The sequence below is a fragment of the Phoenix dactylifera genome, unplaced genomic scaffold (assembly GCF_009389715.1).
Source record: "Phoenix dactylifera cultivar Barhee BC4 unplaced genomic scaffold, palm_55x_up_171113_PBpolish2nd_filt_p 001073F, whole genome shotgun sequence".
Taxonomy (NCBI): domain Eukaryota; kingdom Viridiplantae; phylum Streptophyta; class Magnoliopsida; order Arecales; family Arecaceae; genus Phoenix; species Phoenix dactylifera.
The window spans coordinates 108,223-128,351 of record NW_024068421.1 but is presented as its reverse complement, the minus strand read 5'-3'; positions in this window follow the sequence as shown (position 1 = coordinate 128,351).

Below are 20,129 nucleotides of genomic sequence, written 5' to 3'. Positions count from 1 at the left end.
AGGCTGAGGACCGATGGAGATCTGGCCATGGCTGGAAATGGCTTTGAGTCCAGACTCTTTTCAATAAAGATGAAGGCCTTAAAAAGAAGTACGAGGGCGGAGGGAGTGTATAGAGAGGGGAAAGGTGGCAAAAGAAGTCTAAAAACTGACCTGGAAGGGGAAAGAAACGGATAGACAGAGTGGCCACTGGCCGGGGAAGAAATACGTAAACTTTAGTTATTTGCTTTTTCAGGAAAAATTTAGGTATACAAATAACTAAAATTTCCTTAAAAACAACTAAAATTTTCATATACCTCATTTTAGTTATTTGTTTGAACACTTGTTACGGTTTCATGCCTTGGGGTTTTCTCTTCTTTTTTTTTTCTTTTTTTTTCTTCTCCTTTTCTGGTTTACGCTGAGACGTTAAACACTGAGTTATGAATCCTCACGCACAGGTTGACCATGATTTAAAAAAAAAACAAAAGAATTTAAATTTAGGCAAGTTTGGGAATGGACCATGCATGTGAGAGTAAAGATGGATAGCTATACTTTATTTGATTATTGAATAAGGATTTATGTTTTGTTTGATTGAAAAGAAATTCTTGAAGATGCCTTTGCCGGGTAAAAGTTAGATTTTTTTTTTTTAATTTCATACCCCATATGTGTTTCTTTTTTTTTTTTTGCCCTTCTTTTTTGGTGTGGGGGATGGTGCAGCCTGTATAGGGGTTTTGTAGCTAAAAACTGAGGATCTAAAATTTGAATTAGGACCCAAGTCAACATCTCGAGATCTTCTTCACTTTTAGAATTTGTGGTGTTATTTCAATATATGGATACGAGCAACCACACTAATGAGGTGCATATAAGAATACATTGATTATCTATCACAAATCATTATTAAGATATAAACACTCAATTATTAAATAATTAAATTATTAAATGTTTTGTATTACTATCAATTATAAAATATATATTATCTATAAATACCATCCCACATATATCTAGTAGTGTTGAGGATAAATTGGAAGGTTTTATAATTAAATTATAGGCATCTACCAGTATTCATGCTCAAACATGCAAAATATAGCTCTTGTGTAATTATTTTTTTAATGAGATGATAGAAATTTTTTATTTGGAAAGGAGTTATACAAAATGAAAGGAGATAAAAATTTGATTTCTTTCTCTCATATAGATAAAAATAATTGATTTGTTAGAAGAAAGATACCAATTGACATCAACTATGCTTCTCAGAAAGTTTTAATTAAACATGTTCTAATTAAGTTAGCAAGGCTAAATGTTTAATATGTATGGGTATTTTATCAAGAAAAGTTGGTAGACAAAATCCTATTAAAGAATATTTCAAAATTTAACACTGCCACTTTAATATAATATATAATATGGCTCATCCCAAGATCCAAACACAAGTGGAACGCAAGTCAACAAGACTTGGGGACCAATAATTTGCATGCCTCATTTAAGAGTTTAGAAGTTCGAGGTTCAAACTTTATGGTGGCTCACTAAGAAAAAGAGGAGAACATATGAGTGATGTAAGCCCTACTGGTTCAACTGGAGCTCAAAGAGTCAAGCAGGAAAATTGCAGTACCAGCTTAGCTAACGTACTGTAGAGACAACTTGTGCTCGTCTTCCTTCGAATCAAAACCTAGATCAAGCCGAGCACAACCAGGATCCTCTACAGTGCGCAGGCCACACTGCATAGTGCTATATGGCCTTCGATGGCTACCATCAAAAGATAAAAGACCATTAAATAACATGCATTTTATATGATATAGTAGTATGTGCTCACAGACCGTCTTATACGATGGCCATCCATCTTTTAATAATGGCCTTCAAGAGCTGTATAGCATTCTATGGTATGGCTCGTTCACTCGGCTTATATCATGCGTGGCTGGATGCAGCAATCGGCCTACTAAAACTCTTGGATACAAGGCGCCACCATCTCCAACGCTTCCTCAGCAAGAGGTCTTGAAGCAGCTAGCCTCATAATGAGTATTTCAAAAATACACCGACCAAAGATGGGTCACTTTATATCTCGAAGAAAGGAACTCGAAGTATCGGGATCTTGAAGAGAGGGTCTCGAAAACCACAGAGGTAAGTAGAGACAAGAGACGTCATAGAACTGGGAGGTTTTAAGAGGGAAGATCTCGAAATACCAAGGTCTCAGAGAGACGCAGCAATGACGGAGACTAGAAACACGAGATAGGAAAGTGAAGTAGCGCTTAACGGTACTAAGAGCCGACAAGGTAGGGAGAAAGTTAGGGGAGAAGGGAAAATGAGGCAGTGAATTGGAGGTCCTCACTGTGGACTTCTCAAGCAATTGGATTGGGTTGGATACAGATCGAATCAAAAATTTATCAACCCAAATTCGATCTATTTATTAAACAGGTCAAAATTTTAAATCTGAATCTAACATATTTATTAAACAGCTAACCCGACCTGATCCATAAAACCTATTTATTAAATAGGTTATATGGATTAGACAGAGTTTTAACAGGTTAAATAGATTTAAACAAGTTAAACGAGTCGGGTTGAGTAAGTCAAAAACAGATTAAGTAGGTTTCAAACTGGTTAGACAAGTTTTAAACAGATTAAATGGGCCGGGTCATAACCCGACCCAATTATTAAATAGGTCAAAACAAGTTAAACTGGTCGAAGCTTTAAATATGAGTATTAAGGTCTGTTGCCATATAAAGATCCTTTTTCTAGAAAAATTTAAAGGATCTTAATGCTCATAATGTGTAATTGTCTAACTCGTCATATATGGCAATTATCACACTAGATATATCATAAATGTTAGGATAATTTTAGAAATCGCATAACCACTTGTATCAGCCCATATTATTTTCTTTTGTTAGTCTAATCCTATATCGCTCGGTATTATTTTAACTTTAGCTTAGTCCTTTATCGGCCGGTATTGTTTTTCTTTTGTAGCATGATCTTGTTAGAGTGATTTTAGGATTCGTATAACAACTTGTATCAGCGAGTATTATTTTTCTTTATGAGCATGATCTTATATCAGCCTATATTTTTTTTATATGGAGTCTGTACATGAGTGTATAAAACCTCTGAGATGTATGGAACATGATGGAATAAAGATATAAAATTCTTTTTTTTTGTTTTTACAGCTTCGCGTGGAGCCTCATCATGGACATATAAACCCAAATGCCATGGTCATGTAAACCCAAATGCCATGGTTATTGTTCTGAGTGGCAATTAATGATTCGTAAGAATTTCTAGTTGAGTATCCAATAATATAGCCTATACAAAAACCATATAAGCGAAGGTGGCAATTTACTAAGCTGGTAACGTGCAACAACTCAAGACCTCAGCTAAAAGGCCGGTCAAGAAGGTATTATTTAAATATCTTAGCCCTATATAAATACCAAAGATTTACCTAGTACATATTCAATGTGGGACTAAACATATATTCCATAGGTCCTCACACATCCTCTCTATTGAAGCTTTAGCATTCTCGCCGAGTTAGGGGTCCAAATCTATTCAAATTCAACTATAAGTTCCACAAATCCAATCAAAAATAACCATAGTAAAACCAAAATATGCTCATACTGCAATATCTCTGAGTCTATATGGGCTATGGATTGAGTCCGCTCTAATACTATTTTGTAATAACTTAGCATTTACTGGGATTTAGAGAGCTATGGATATCTAGAAAAAAGAAACTAGTATTGTGTAGTACATTATTTATGGGCTCTTTATACATATGTACATATATATATATATATATATAGAGAGAGAGAGAGAGAGAGAGAGAGAGAGAAATGATTAATGATGATAATGATAATGATGCACAAGGAAACTCCATTGGGCTTCCTGTGTAAAAGTAACACCTGTTGAATGGACTTCAAAGGGAGCTTATGGGACCATCAACAGCCTGAAATTACAGTCCGAGTTAGCTAGATATGTTGGGTAACACCTAGAGTTCCGCCAAACACTTCAGTAGTAGAGTTTATGCACTCCTCCAGTGAAGAGAGAGTCCTAATGAAGTGTCTGAGGGAACTCCGGGGGACAGCCAACTTGCCTGATTGCGCTTCTCCACTCTCCAGCTACTTATCCCGTCAAATGATCATTCACAAAGTTCCAGAATTTGTTATGTTGAGTGGCACCCGGAGTTCCTCCAAACACTTCAGTAGATTTTGGCTCCCCAGCAGTACGTGGACGAGCCCTAATGAAGTGCTTGAGGGAACTCCAGGGGACAGCCAACTTGCTGACTTGGCTTATCCTTGGGAAACAACCCCGTAAGGAAAACCGCACATAAGAAGCTTAAGAAACTCCCAAGGCTCATACCCAAGCTTGCCCTAGCCCCTTATCCTAGCTTTACTGGCCTGCTTGTGTTGGAGAACAGTACCAACCCTGCTCCCTATTCATAAGAGTTCCCTCCATTGCTTTTCTCTAGTTCACAAACATACGCAACAAAGACAGTGAGCCAGATTGCATACATTGAACCTAGCCACATTTTCAGCTCACATGTGGAAGGAAGGGAATCCCGAGGGAGTGCCTTTACTTCATCCTGGTGGCGGGCATTATATGGGTCTCTCATGTCCTTTTTATCTATATCACTGTATGTCGGTGTCTCAGAGATGCCAATCCTTCCAAATAAAAAATAGAAAAAATGCTTGGCCGCGCAGCGAATGGTGTTCCTTATCGCCAAGTGCTCGATGTTCTCGATGCACATTCCTTTCATCCCATGAAAGCAAACCGATTCAGAACCGGCGGCCTAAGATCACAAGAAGATTATGATTGACTGCTGGCGTGTCCCGGTGATACACCGTTGGTTTTTACTTTTTACGGTCAAGCTAAGGGTTCGAGGGGAGGTAGAAGAGAGTTGAGAGCCCACCTCCTATCATCATTGCTGAGGCCATTAAATTCCATATGGCATGGTATCTTCAGATAGAGATATGGCCAGAAGGATAGCCACCACAGATGGCACCGTGCCCACCAAGGTTTATTCCCCTCCCCTACATGCATAGGACTGGAAGGAGTCTAGGTTCAATGAATGAAGCCAGTGCCCTAGAACTTTGGAACACCTTGTCCCATTATAAGTAGCCCTTACGAGTAGCATTCCTGAAACAAGCTGGTGTAACAGGGGTTGGGTGTCCCCTAGAGTTCCCTCCATTCACTTCAGCAGGGTAGCCTGGCGAAGCCTTGGGAAACAGTTCTCGACTCCTCGCTGAAGTGTTTGGGGGAACTCTGGGTGTCTACCAACAAAACAATCAGGTGTTGTTGCTAGGCCTATGCCATTGGGCCCTGTTAAGGCCCAGCTCATGGGGATGCAGTTGGCTGGCTCAACCGGAGGACCAAACTCTAATGAAGTGTTTGGGAAACTCTGGGCGTCACTCAACGTAACAGATACGGGCTTCTGAAGGTATTGATGATCTGCTTACAAGCTGCAGTGGACTTTTCTCAAAGGTTCATTCAATCAGTTTAAGGTCTGTAGGGAAAACTCGGAGGGTTTAAGGTATGATTTTTAGAGCCCTTGTGTGCTACCTAGCTCGTTTGCCTTACATACTTCATCATGCGGCCACAGGCTATAGCTTCTTGACAATTTTCTTTATCACGCATGTCTTTGTTCATTATTTTTTATAACAAGATGCATGCTTTAATTGGTTCGTAATTCAATTGAATATTTTAGTTATTTAATAGAAAGAAGTTAGTTTCAGAATATTGTTGAAATGAAGAAAAGAAATCTTCAATCAGATTCAATTAAACCCGGTACTATTTGACTGCATGTTGTGAATTTCTAATATAAGCTATACAATAAATCAGCTGACCTTGCTGCTTCATCATACCACTGTGTGGTAGGAATTTTATAGTGCACGTAAGATATTTATGAGTTTATGATATATATATATATATACACACACCAACGTATCATGTTGCATTTACTTTCCAAAAACCATTGTTATAATATATATATATATATATATATATATATATATATATATATATATATATATATATATATATATATATATATATATATATATATATATATATATATATATATATATATATATATTCATTCAATTCTTCTTTTCTTTCTTTCTTCTTCTAAATACTATCTTTGAGTTCATCTCTTTTTTGCATTTCATTCAATCCACAATTACAATCACAGTGAACCTCAATCAAATCAATCAATAATATATATATATATAGGGTAAGGGTATATAATAATATATATATATTAGGAACAGTCCTATATAACTAGTAAATATCTAATATCACATATACATTTGTTTCTTCCATAACGTAAACCACCCACATTTTATATTGAATCGGATTCTAGAATCATTCCTAGAAACAGACACATATATATATATATATATATATATATATATATATATATATATATATATATATATATATATATATATATATATATATATATATATATACATATATACATCACCATTTTAAACATCTTGTTTTTGCAATGATATCTCTTCCATTAAATTTTTGGCTAATAGTGTTAATGAATAATTATTTTAAATGTAACATAACTTTGTTTGCCCTTTGCATTAATATTTTTAAAAGAAAATACAATATGTTTCTTATATGCTGTTTGTAATTGTTGATATAAAGAGAGGCTATATAATATTGTATAAGCTGTTATACACATAATAGTTTCGAAGACCATCATAAGTACATTTAAACAAAAGATATTATTTAAATTATGTTCTGTTATAGGAATAATAATTGTTATCTTCTATTTTATTATTCATTTTAGTAAGTGAATTAGGCAATGCCTCAGTAGCTAGACTCCTCACCTTAAGAAAGGATTGTTGGTTTACTAATAAAATATTTAATTCAAAAATTTGAGATTTTAGAATTCTATATTGGATATTTCTCGACCTCAGAATGACCATAGTGAAAAAATAGAGAGTAGTAAAAATTATTCCGTTGAAGAGTCGACCTCTGAAAACAACGAGTCGACTCCAGTCATCTGACGAGTCGACCCCTAAACTGAGAGAGCCAACTTCACAAGTGCCACAAACGAAAGACAAAGCACAGTAAAAGCAAAAGCAAGCTTGAGATGACTCATGAAAATCACGAGTCGATTTTTGAAAATCTTGAGTTAACTCTAGAAAATGGCGAGTCGACCCCTTTGCGCCTGACAACTATAGCGGCTAGTTTTTCTGTGAGTCTAAACGGTTGTTGTCCTCACTCAATGACTCTATTAATATCTAACGGCTAGAAAAATATTCCAACCTTCTCCAAAAAGTATAAATGCTTAAAAACACCAAAGAAAAAAGCTCGAGCACTACAAAGAAAAATCCACTAAAAGCAAGAAAGAAAAAAAATAGAGCCTCAAAAAAGAAAATTATTTAAGAGCATTCAGTGTGAGCTGAACGATCATATCTTCTACCTTAAAGAGTTGGTGAAGCCTCATCAAGAGCAATTAAATCAACCAACAGAGTCTATCTTCATTTATTATTGTATATTTATTATTTTGTAGCTATATTCATTGTAACAGCATTTACTTCTTTCTATTTTTTGCTATAACAACTTTTAAGAATTGAAACAGGGAAAGGTCCATCCAAACCAAAAATTAGATTGTGTTGAGCCTGCAATAGGCTCGAAGAAAGGTTTTGGTTGATTGCCTGAAAAGTCAACTAGGTTGATTGTGAACTTTAGTTGAATGTTTTGGTTGATTCTTTGAAAAATTAATTATGTTGATTGCTTGGAAATCAACTATGTTGATTGTGAACCCAAAAAACAATCGAATGTAAATTGTGGTTGATTGATTTGAAATAATCAATTGGATTTGATTGTAAACCTGAAAAATAGTTGGGCTATAATCTGGGCTTCATTATAGTGAAATTTTCAAAAAAAAGTTTTAGAGAGTGGATGTAGGTATAGAGTTTGCACCAAATAACTATAAATCTCTTGTTTTTGCCTTGCTTGTTTTTTTTTTTAATTTTCTGCATATTTACTTAGTGTTTATTTGCTGAAATCAATATTCATCTGTTAAGCATTTAATTCTGCTGCATTATTAGCTAAAGTTTTTGAAAAATTCAATTCATCCTCCTCTCTTAAGTTGCATAGTTGGGCAATAAAATAGAAAAGGGATCGTACTTTCCATCTATCAAAATGTCCCCTTTCCATCTGAATAACTCTAAATTACAGAAGAGAAAATGAGAGCGCTAAGTGAGTGAACTCAAGTGCACTCAATAAACATTTGAGAAGAGGATTGTGTCCACATACAAGAGGATTGAGAGAGATTGTTTCAATCATATTTGCTGATTTTCAATGCATCTGGATTTAGCTAGTTTGGGTTCGATCCTGATTCTTCTTTGTTAGAGTACACTTCAAGGAGAATACGAAACGGTTCATTGTATCTTAGGAATATACCACCATCAACTATTTGCACCTGGGCAAGGTGAATTTTACTCTCAAGAAAGCGCTTTTCATAGCTTGTCTTGAGCCGGATAATATCAAAACTTAATTTATTTATTTAGTATGTGCAGAAAGCCATTAATTAAATATTGAAGATAGAACAATAAAATCATATAAATAAGATTTATAAGATTTTAGCAAATAGATTATTTCCAATAGGTTTGACCCTTGGATGGTGCATTCAACTAGAACATCAAAAGGAACAATATTATTCAACTCCAAAGAATCATATGTCCAGAAAAAAAATTGCAACCGAAATTGGAATAGAAACATAACCCTCAGAACATGGTAACATTACTTGAGTAGCCTTGCAAAGGGCCAAGTCCCACCTAGGTCCAAGACAATCGAAACCTGAACCAGTTGGGCCATGATGGGTCAAGGATCATCCAAATTTAATGCCATATGTTTGAGTTTAGGTTGGATCAAGTGGAGCCTAGATTCAAGTCAAATGCAAGATAAGAGGGACATACTTTTTTTTTTCGTTCCAAGTATAGCAGGGATATCAGTAATAGTATGAAGAACAAATTAAAAGGAATAAAGGGTGTAAATGCAAAATGTTATGCCATCATGTTCTATAAAAATGCAATTCAATCTTAATTGAGTCTTTTGTCTATAAACGAACAAAATCAATACCCAAACTGCAAATCTAGAGTGAGTGATGGAGGGGTTACCAATTTCACAAAAAAAAGGATATTTTGGGTTAAGCTGAATTGGACTGATGAGGTTGGGTCAGTCAACAAATATATGACTCATCTTAGACCCAACTAATTCACAGATTATATAACTTATCTCAACCAAATTTTTCAAATGGATTATATCTCATTTGTGCCCAACCGGATCCAAAAAAGCAAGCCAGCCCAGCATTTGACCTGACCCATTTGCAGCATTATTATTGTTTTTTTTTTTTGTTGCTAAAGCAAATGATTTCATACAATTCTAGTACGGATATACCCAAAAAAGTCAGAAACCAACAAGTCCCGAAGCGCTCTACACAACTCCCTCTCTCCAACTAACAGGGCACCCCCAGAATGATCTTCGACAGCATTATTATTGTTTAAAAACATAAAAGAAAGGAATGCTCCCAACAGTATGTTAAAATTTGAAATTTTATATTTGCATGTCAGCTAAAGGCAAAAAAGAAAACAATACATTAAAAAAATCTGAGAAAGAAACATGTTATTATTTCACTAAATCTCCATGTAACATTTCAATAGGGCCATTATAACAACTAATATCTGTTCCTAAACAGATGGGTCCATGAGCAAACAAATGAACAATAACCACTGTTTTGTTATACAAAGAAGAATAACAATTTTGCAGGAAATCATAATCTTATATTTATTAGAGAGTTATTGGATATTTGAATATAAATCCTAGACCAAACTAAGTCCAATAAAAGAAATCCAAAATCAAGTCCAGACTTTATTTTGTTTGGATAATCTTGCTTGAGCCCGACTCAAATCAAACCCATATATAATCCCTTGTTGTTCCTCTCGCTGCCGCTGCGACTCGATTCCACCCTGCATCCCATGGCCCACCTGGAGTCCCTCCTCCAGCGAAGCTCCAAGCTCTCCCACATCAAACAGCTCCACGCCCGCCTCCTCGTCACCGGCCTCTTTCCCCTCTCTCCGCCTCCTTCCGCTCACGTCTCGTCCAGCTCTACGCCGTCGCATCCTTCGGTGACCTCCACTACGCCCTCGCCATGTTCCGCTCCACCCCCTGCTCCGCCGCAGCCACCAACGACTGGAATGTTAAAAATAATAATAGATGGAAAGGAGGAATAACTTATCGACGTGATTTTACTATCCTTAACAATAGATCACGCCGCTCCAAAAATGAATCTCGGTGTACCAGGTAATGGCGGATCACTCCAAGCCAAGCGCACACTCGTAGATGCAGAAAACACAGAGAGGCGTTTTTAAAAGAGACAAAGAGGGGGTCCCCCCTGCGCGTGATGATCGAGCGTCGGATTGAATTCGCCAATTTTGCCTTGGACCTCCACTGGGCTCGTGCGCATGTGGGCTACTTACTTTCTTTGCTTCACCAAGTTAAAAGGTTGAATAATACATAAAAACTTTATGAGTTTTATCTCTTTTTAATGTAGGACTAAAAAAAGTACACTACACAAAAGACAAAAGACAAAAGATAAAAGACAAAAGACAAAGAAGGGCAGACTTGAAATTTTGAAATATTCCACCATGGAACACCGTCATCTGAGGCCTCGCTGCCAGCCCTGAACCCGCCGCCGCCTTCTTTCTCTTCGCCGACGAAGTGCTTCCCCTCTCCCACCCTCGCCCCGACGCCCTTATCCTCTCCTCCGCCATCCACGCCGCTGAAGAAGTGAACATATCTTAGAAATTTAGAAATAAATTTTGTAAATTTATATATTTTTCATGAGGAACTATATTTTTCTATTTTCTATGAAACAAACAATAAGATAACTAGATTTTCTAAAAAAAATTCAAGTATTTTCTCTTGCCAAGCCTACTTCCATTTTCAGATTGTTCTCTTGTTTATCATTTTTAGGGAATAAGATCTGAATCTGGATTGTTTGAGATGAGTTTATATAATAAAGTAAGGAGTTCTCATCAAAATGTGAGGTGTGGATCATAAAAAAGCGTGCGGACTTGATAGGCAACAGAAACAACATTTAAAGCAACTACCAGTGGCTGGAACTCAAGTCAACAAGACTTGGGGACCAATAATTAGCGTGCCTCATTTAGGAGTTTGTAAGTTCGAGGTTCAAACTTTGTGGTAGCTCACTAAGAAAAATAGGAGAACATATGAGTGATGTGAGCCCAATTGGGTCAACTCGGGCTCAACGAGTCAAGCTGGAAAATTGCAGTACCAGCTTAGCTAATATACTCTAGAGCCAACTTGTGCTCATCTTCCTTCAAATCAACAATGATGGAGACTAGAGACACAAGACAGGGAAGTGGAGCGGTGTTCAACGGAAATAAGAGCAGGCAAGGTAGGGAGAAAGTTAGGGGAGAAGGGAAAATCAGGCAGTGAATTGGGGTCCTCGCTATGGACTTCTTAAGTAATTGGGTCGGGTCGGATAAGATACAGATTGGGTTAGATGCAGATCGGATCAAAAATTCATCAACCCAAATTTAACATATTCAAATAAATAGATCAAAATTTTAAATCTAAATCTGGCATGTTTATTAAACAGTTAACCCAACTTGACCCATATAACTCATTTATTAAACAGGCTAAACGGATTAGACAGATTTTTAACGGGTTAAATGGAGTTAAACAGTGTTGACTATTTTGGACTTTGCTCCAAATAGTGGCTTTGAGAGGGACCTATTTGCAAAATGACATTTCATTATATAAAAGGTACATGTTACCTCTTTTCCCGTGGGATGAAGGGCTTTGTTTTGTTTTTAGGTTGAAAGGGTTTTTCAGCCGCCGCCGCTCCCATCTTCTTCCTCTCATGCGCTCTCGGTCTCCTGGCAACATCTGACTTGGTTTCCCTTCTGTCTTCACTCGCTGGAGGCGTTCTTCCTTCTTCCCTTCTTCAGCCGTGGCTTCTTCCTGTGGCTTCCCTGTTTCCGTGAGCCCCTTTCTTCTTTGCTGTTCACAGAAATTGCAACAAGGGAAGGTATGGTTTTGATACTCATTTGATCTACCATTGGAGCCGTAGAAAGGTTGATTTGCATACTACACTTTTGATCTATCATTGTGGCTGCAGAAGGGTGATCCGATCAGGTTGTTTCTTGCTTTATATTTGGTTTTATATTGCCTCCTATTGTGATCATTTGGCAGTCCATATTTTGGGCTCTTATGTATCTATGCTTGTACCCTATTGGGAAGATTGATATAGTGGATTGTTCCTCCTCCCCGTGGATGTAGGCACTTGCTGCCGAACCACGTAAATTTGGTGTCTTTGTGCTTATCTGTTCATGCCTGTGATGTGTTTGATGGAATGCCTGAATGAGACCAATTGTTAATTGGTAAGCCGGATACAGTGAGTTTTGTGCCCATTAATCCTAACAATTGGTATCAGAGCTATGGCTACTGTTGGGCAACAAAATTCATCTAGGGCTAATGATTCGGCTTCTGTTTCACATTCCACTACCATAAGGCATGAAGTGGTTGTATTTGATGGCACAGGGGACTTCTCACTATGGAAGGTAAGAATGAAATACCTGTTGGTTAAGGAGGGTGTAGCAAAAGCCCTCAAGGGTATGGATGCAATCCCAGGAGATAATGAGGCTGTCAAAGAAGAGATTAATGAGAGAGCACTAGGAACTTTGTTTTCGGGTTTGAGTGATAAAGTCCTGCGAAATGTTGTGGATCTTGATACAGCTAAGGGAGTATGGGAAAAATTGGAGAGTCTATATATGGCAAAATCCCTTACTAATAGATTGTATTTGAGGGGAAAGTTGCACACATTTCGTATGGCAGAAGGGACTTCACTCAAAGATCACTTGGATGAGTATAATAAGCTCCTACTTGATTTATCAAATATTGGTGTTGAAGTAGATGAAGAAGACAAGGCTTTGATCCTCATCTACTCATTGCCTAAGTCCTTTGAGCATATTACTACTACTATGCTCTATGGAAAAGAGACAATAAGTCTTGAAGAGGTAGAAGCTACTTTGTTATCCAATGAGCTTAGATTGAAAGTACAGCTACAACATCAAGTTCAGACTCCAGCTCAAGGACTTATAGTTAGAGGTAGAGATGAGCAGAAGAAAGGTGGACAAGGTAGAAGCAAATCCAAAACCAGATCAAAGTCTAGGTCTAGAAGACCAGGTGTTTGTCACTATTGTAAGAAACCAGGCCACTGGAAATCAGAATGTAGACTACTACAGTCTAAGAAAGAGAGGGAACAAAAGGATAAAGGAACCGTCTCAGACTCGGCAACGGTTGCAGTTTCATCAGCAGGTCACAACAGTAATGATAATGATGCAGTATTTACAGCTGCTTGCAGTGTCAGTCATCCTGATACTTGGATTGTGGACTCTGGAGCATCTTTCCACATGACACCTCATAAGGAATGGTTCTCTTCTTTTAGATCATGTGAGGGGGGCACCGTTCTTCTTGGAGATGCTGGTATTTGTAAAGTGGAAGGTGTTGGTACAGTTCAAATTAAATCTAATGCAAACACTGTCGTGACTTTGGACGATGTCAGATATGTTCCTCAACTAAAGAGAAACCTTCTCTCAGTACATGCTTTCGATAGTGCAGGTTTCGAGGGTAGATGGGGTAGAGGATCAATAACTATCAATAAAGGAGTATTGACTTTATTGAAAGGAAAATTGTGTGGGACCCTTTACTATTTGGATGGTAGTACAATAGTTGGACAGGCTTCAGCAGTGCAGTCTTCTACTGAGCAGTTGACACACCTGTGGCATCAGAGATTGGGCCACATCTCAGATAAAGGTTTACAGGAGCTGAGCAGACGTGGTTTGCTAAGTGGTCAGAAGGTTGGTGCACTTGGATTCTGTGAGCATTGTGTGTTCGGAAAACAACACAGGGTCAGCTTTTCTACAGGCGTGCACAGGACAGCTGGTATATTAGATTATATTCATTCTGACCTATGGGGACCAGCCCCAATTACATCCAAGGGTGGATCTAGGTATTTACTCACTTTTATTGATGACTACTCCCGCAAAGTCTGGATATACACTATCAGAAATAAGAGTGATGTATTTGACACATTTAAGAAGTGGAAGGCTATGGTCGAGAGGCATACTGATAGGAAGTTGAAAACCTTCCGAACTGACAATGGATTAGAATTCTGTTCTACTGAGTTTAATGACTTTTGCAAATTAGAGGATATTGTCAGACATAGAACCACAGTGGGTACACCTCAACAGAATGGTGTGGCAGAACGCATGAATCGCACACTAATTGAGAGAGTCAGATCTATGCTATCTAGTTCTGGATTAACTAGAGATTTTTGGGCAGAGGCCGCTCACACAGCCTGCTACATTATAAACCGATCTCCAGCATCAGCATTGGGCATGAAAACTCCGGAAGAAATGTGGACAGGAAAACCTGCAGACTATTCAGTACTCAGAGTCTTTGGGTGTCCAGCTTATGCACATGTAAGAGATGGAAAGTTGGACCCTAGGGCTAAGAAGTGCGTATTTCTAGGATACGCATCTGGGGTAAAAGGCTATAGATTATGGTGCACAGAGCCTGGATCCCAAGGTTTTTTAGTCAGTAGGGATGTGACATTTCATGAGATAGCTACTCCTTTAAGGCAGCTACAGCCAAGTTCTTCTGAGAGAGATCAGGGTCAGGATCAGATAGATAGGACTGTTATGAATATTGATCAGACTATCAGATCACAGCAGCAGCAAGCAAATGAAGATACTTTAATTCTGAATGAGCAGCAACAGCAGACAGATGCAGAGATACAGACTCAGGAGGAGGTTATCATGGAAGGTCAGGATCAGATTGATAGCATTGCCACTCGTAGACTCAGGCGTCAGATCAGAACACCACAAAGATATGGTTTTGAGGATTCAGCTTGTGCTGGGTTAGTTTATTATGCTCTGAGCATTGCAGACACTATTGGTGATGAGCCGACCACATATCAGGAGGCTATTAGTAGTCCGCAGGCTGAACAATGGACCATGGCTATGGTTGAAGAATTACAATCTTTAGAGAAGAATCAGACTTGGAAATTAGTCAGATTACCAGAGGGCAAGAAGGCAATAGGCTGCAAATGGATCTTCAAGAATAAAGAGGGAGCCAGTCATCAGGATTTTAGATATAAGGCCAGGTTAGTAGCTAAGGGCTATTGTCAACGGGAGGGAATTGACTATAAGGAAATATTTTCTCCTGTAGTTAAACACTCTTCTATTCGTGTGTTGCTTGCCTTAGTTGTTTCTCAGAATTTAGAGCTGGAACAGCTAGATGTTAAAACAGCTTTTCTTCATGGTGATTTAGAGGAACAGATTTATATGCAACAGCCACCTGGTTTTGAGGTTCCAGACAAGGAAGATCATGTATGTTTGCTCAAGAGATCATTATATGGTCTCAAGCAGTCTCCAAGACAGTGGTATCGCAAATTTGATAAGTTTATGGTCGACCATGGATACAAAAGATCTCCATATGACAGTTGCGTATATCACCAGCGGTTTTCAGATGGATCCTTTTGTTACTTATTACTGTATGTGGATGATATGATGATAGCAGCCAAGGATATATCAATCATCCAAAATCTGAAAGCTGAGCTCAGTACTGCATTTGAGATGAAGGATCTTGGACCGGCAAAGAAAATACTTGGGATGGAGATCAGTCGTGACAGGCAGTTGGGTAGACTTTTTCTTACTCAGCATGGATATATTAAGAAAGTCTTGGATAGATTTGGTATGTCCACAGTCAAACCAGTCACTACTCCTTTGCCAGTCATTTCAAATTATCTGCCACACTCTGTCCCCAGACTGAGGATGAGGAGAGATATATGTCCAGAGTGCCATATGCAAGTGCAGTAGGTAGCATCATGTATGCAATGGTCTGCACTCGACCTGATATTTCACAGGCAGTAAGCGTGGTAAGCAGATACATGGATAAGCCTGGAAAGGCTCACTGGTCAGCTGTGAAATGGATACTTAGATATCTGAAAGGCACTTCTAATTTGGGATTGGTATTCTCCGCACAGAGTAATTGCACTGTTACAGGATTTTCTGATTCAGATTATGCTAGTGATTTGGACAGGAGGAGGTCATTAACCGGATATGTATTTACTCTCTCTGGTTGTGCAGTCAGTTGGAAGGCTACTTTGCAGCCTACAGTTGCTTTGTCTACTACAGAAGCAGAGTATATGGCATTGACAGAGGCAGCAAAGGAAGCTATTTGGTTAAGAGGACTAGTACAGGATTTGGGTCTCGAGCAGGACCGTTTGGATATTAATTGTGACAGTCAAAGTGCTTTGCATCTTGCCAGAGATCAGATGTATCACGAACGCACTAAGCATATAGATGTCAGGTATCACTTCATCAGAGATTTGGTGGAGAATGGTGATGTCCGGATTCAGAAAATCTACACTGCTCATAATCCGGCTGATATGTTCACTAAACCAATCACAGCAGTTAAGTTCAGGACTTTCCTGAACTTGATTGGTGTGAGCACTTGTTAATGCCCTTCCGGGCTTGTGGTGAGGAGGAGGTTATTTTATCAATCCATATTTGATGATAGGTACATAATTTGTCGCAAGGAGGAGGATTGTTGACTATTTTGGACTTTGCTCCAAATAGTGGCTTTGAGAGGGACCTATTTGCAAAATGACATTTCATTATATAAAAGGTACATGTTACCTCTTTTCCCGTGGGATGAAGGGCTTTGTTTTGTTTTTAGGTTGAAAGGGTTTTTCAGCCGCCGCCGCTCCCATCTTCTTCCTCTCATGTGCTCTCGGTCTCCTGGCAACATCTGACTTGGTTTCCCTTCTGTCTTCACTCGCTGGAGGCGTTCTTCCTTCTTCCCTTCTTCAGCCGTGGCTTCTTCCTGTGGCTTCCCTGTTTCCGTGAGCCCCTTTCTTCTTTGCTGTTCACAGAAATTGCAACAAGGGAAGGTATGGTTTTGATACTCATTTGATCTACCATTGGAGCCGTAGAAAGGTTGATTTGCATACTACACTTTTGATCTATCATTGTGGCTGCAGAAGGGTGATCCGATCAGGTTGTTTCTTGCTTTATATTTGGTTTTATATTGCCTCCTATTGTGATCATTTGGCAGTCCATATTTTGGGCTCTTATGTATCTATGCTTGTACCCTATTGGGAAGATTGATATAGTGGATTGTTCCTCCTCCCCGTGGATGTAGGCACTTGCTGCCGAACCACGTAAATTTGGTGTCTTTGTGCTTATCTGTTCATGCCTGTGATGTGTTTGATGGAATGCCTGAATGAGACCAATTGTTAATTGGTAAGCCGGATACAGTGAGTTTTGTGCCCATTAATCCTAACAAACAGGTTAAACAAGAAATATCTTAAGCATATTTCAAATAGGTTAGATAGATTTTAAATAGGTGAAACGGGTCAGGTTGTAACCCGATCCAATTATTAAATAGGTCAAAACAAGATAAACAGGTCAAAGCTTTAAACGTGAACCCAATCCATTTAATAAACAAGTTTACACAATATGAGTATTAAGATCCTTTTCCATATATTAAGATCCTTTTTCTAGATAAATCCAAAGAATCTTAATACTCATATTGTGTAATTGTCTAACTCGTCATATATGGCAATTATCACACCAGATATATCATAAATGTTAGCATAATTTCAGGGACCACGTACCAAAATTTATTTTTTCTTTGTTAGCGTGATCCTATATTGGTCAGTATTTTTTTTTTATGTTAGCGTGATTTTGTATCGGTCAGTATTATTTTTCTTTGTTAGCATGATTTTGTTAGAGTGATTGTAAAGATCACATAACAACTTGTATCAGCGAGTATTATTTTTCTTTCTTAGCATGATCTTATATCAGCCTATATTATTTTCTTGTATTGAGTCTTTATATGAATATATATAATCTCTGAGATGTACCAAATATAATGAAACAGAGATATAAAGTTCTTTTTCTTTTGTTTTTTTCTTCTTTTGCAAAAATTTAACAATAAATGTATTCAAAACTAATCATAGAATCGCCTCGCATGAAATTTAATATCTACAACCATAGGAGAGCTGGCCACGTAATGTCGACTAATCATGTTGAAGCTTGCGGAATGCGGTCATGATCCCTCAATGTGTTACTAGTGTTTCCTACGGATATGGTCTGAATTTTGATTTGTTAACTCACTCCTTCAGAGTAATTGCCAATATGTCTTTAGTTCTACATGGTTAGGTCTGAGGTTATTGTAGGAGATGACGTGCTTTGGCTATACAGATTCGCTTAGAGCCTCATCATGAACATATAAACCCAAATGCCATGGTTATTGTTCTGAGTGGCAATTAATGATATGTACGAATTTCTAGTTTAGTATCCAATAATATAGCCTATACAAAAACTATGTAAGCGAAGGTGGCAATTTACTAAGCTGGTAAAGTGCAACAACTCAGGACTTCACCTAAAAGGCTAGCCAAAAAGGTATTATTTGAATATCTTACTCCTATATAAGTACCAAAAATTTACCTAGTACATATCCAATGTGGGGCTAAACATATGCCTGCATAGGTCCTCACACATCCTCTCCATTTAAACTTTAGCATTCTCGCCGGGCTAAAGGTCTAAATCTATTCAAATTCAATCATAACTTCCACAAACCCAATCATAAATACGATCATTAGACCATGGTAAAGCCAAATATATATGTTCGTGCTGCAATATCTCTTAATCTATATAAGCTATAGATTGGGTCCGCTCTAATACTATTTTGTAATAACTTAGCACTTACTGGGATTTAGAGAGCTATGGATATCTAGAAAAAAGAAACTAGTATTGTGTAGTCCATTATGTATGGGCTCTTTATATATATGTATATATATAACTAGAGAGAGAGAGAGAGAGGGATAAATGATTAATGATGATAATGATAAAGATGCACAAGGAAACTCCATTGGGCTTCTTCTGTAAAAATAACACCTGTTGAATGGACCTTCAAAGGGAGCTTATGGGACCATCAACAGCCTGAAATTAAAGTCCGAGTTAGATATGTTGTGTAACACCTAGAGTTCCCCCAAACACTTCAGTAGAGTTTATGCTCTCGTCCAGTGAAGAGAGAGTCCTAATGAAGTGTCTGAGGGAACTCCAGGGGACAGCCAACTTGCCTGATTGCGCTTCGATCTCCACTCTCTAGCTACTCAGCCCATCAAATGGCCCTTCACAAAGTTCCAGAATTTGTTATGTTGGGTGGCACCCGGAGTTCCCCCAAACACTTCCGTAGATTTTGGCTCCCCAACAGTGGACGAGCCCTAATGAAGTGCTTGAGGGAACTCCAGGGGACAGCCAACTTGCTGACTTGGCTTATCCTTGGGAAACAACCCCGTAAGGAAAACCGCACATAAGAAGCTTAAGAAACTCACAAGGCTCATTACCCAAGCTTGCCCCTTATCCTAGCTTTACCTGCTTGTGTTGGAGAACACCAACCCTGCTCCCTATTTATAAGATTTCCCTCCATTGCTTTTTTCTAGTTCACAAACATACGCAACAAAGACAGTGAGCCAGATTGCATACATTGAACCTAGCCACATTTTCAGCTCATGTGGGAGGAAGGGAATCCCGCGTGAGTGCCTTTACTTCATCCTAGTGGCAGGCATTATATGGTCTCTCACGTCCTTTTTATCTATACGTCGGTCTCTCAGAGATGCCAATCCTTCCAAATAAAAAATAAAAAAAATGCTTGGCCGCGCAGCGAATAGTGTTCCTTATCGCCAAGTGCTCGATGTTCTCGATGCACATTCCTTTCATTCCATGAAAGCAAACCGATTCAGAACCGGCGGCCTAAGATCACAAGAAGATTATGATTGACTGCTGGCGTGTCCCGGTGATACACCGTTGGTTTTTACTTTTTACGGTCAAGCTAAGGGTTCGAGGGGAGGTAGAAGAGAGTTGAAAGCCCACCTCCTATCATCATGGCTGAGGCCATTAAATTCCATATTGCATGGTATCTTCAGATAGAGATATGGCCAGAAGGATAGCCACCACAGATGGCACTGTGCCCACCAAGGTTTATTCCCCTCCCCTACATGCATAGGACTGGAAGGAGTCTAGGTTCAATGAATGAAGCCAGTGCCCTAGAACTTTGGAACACCTTGT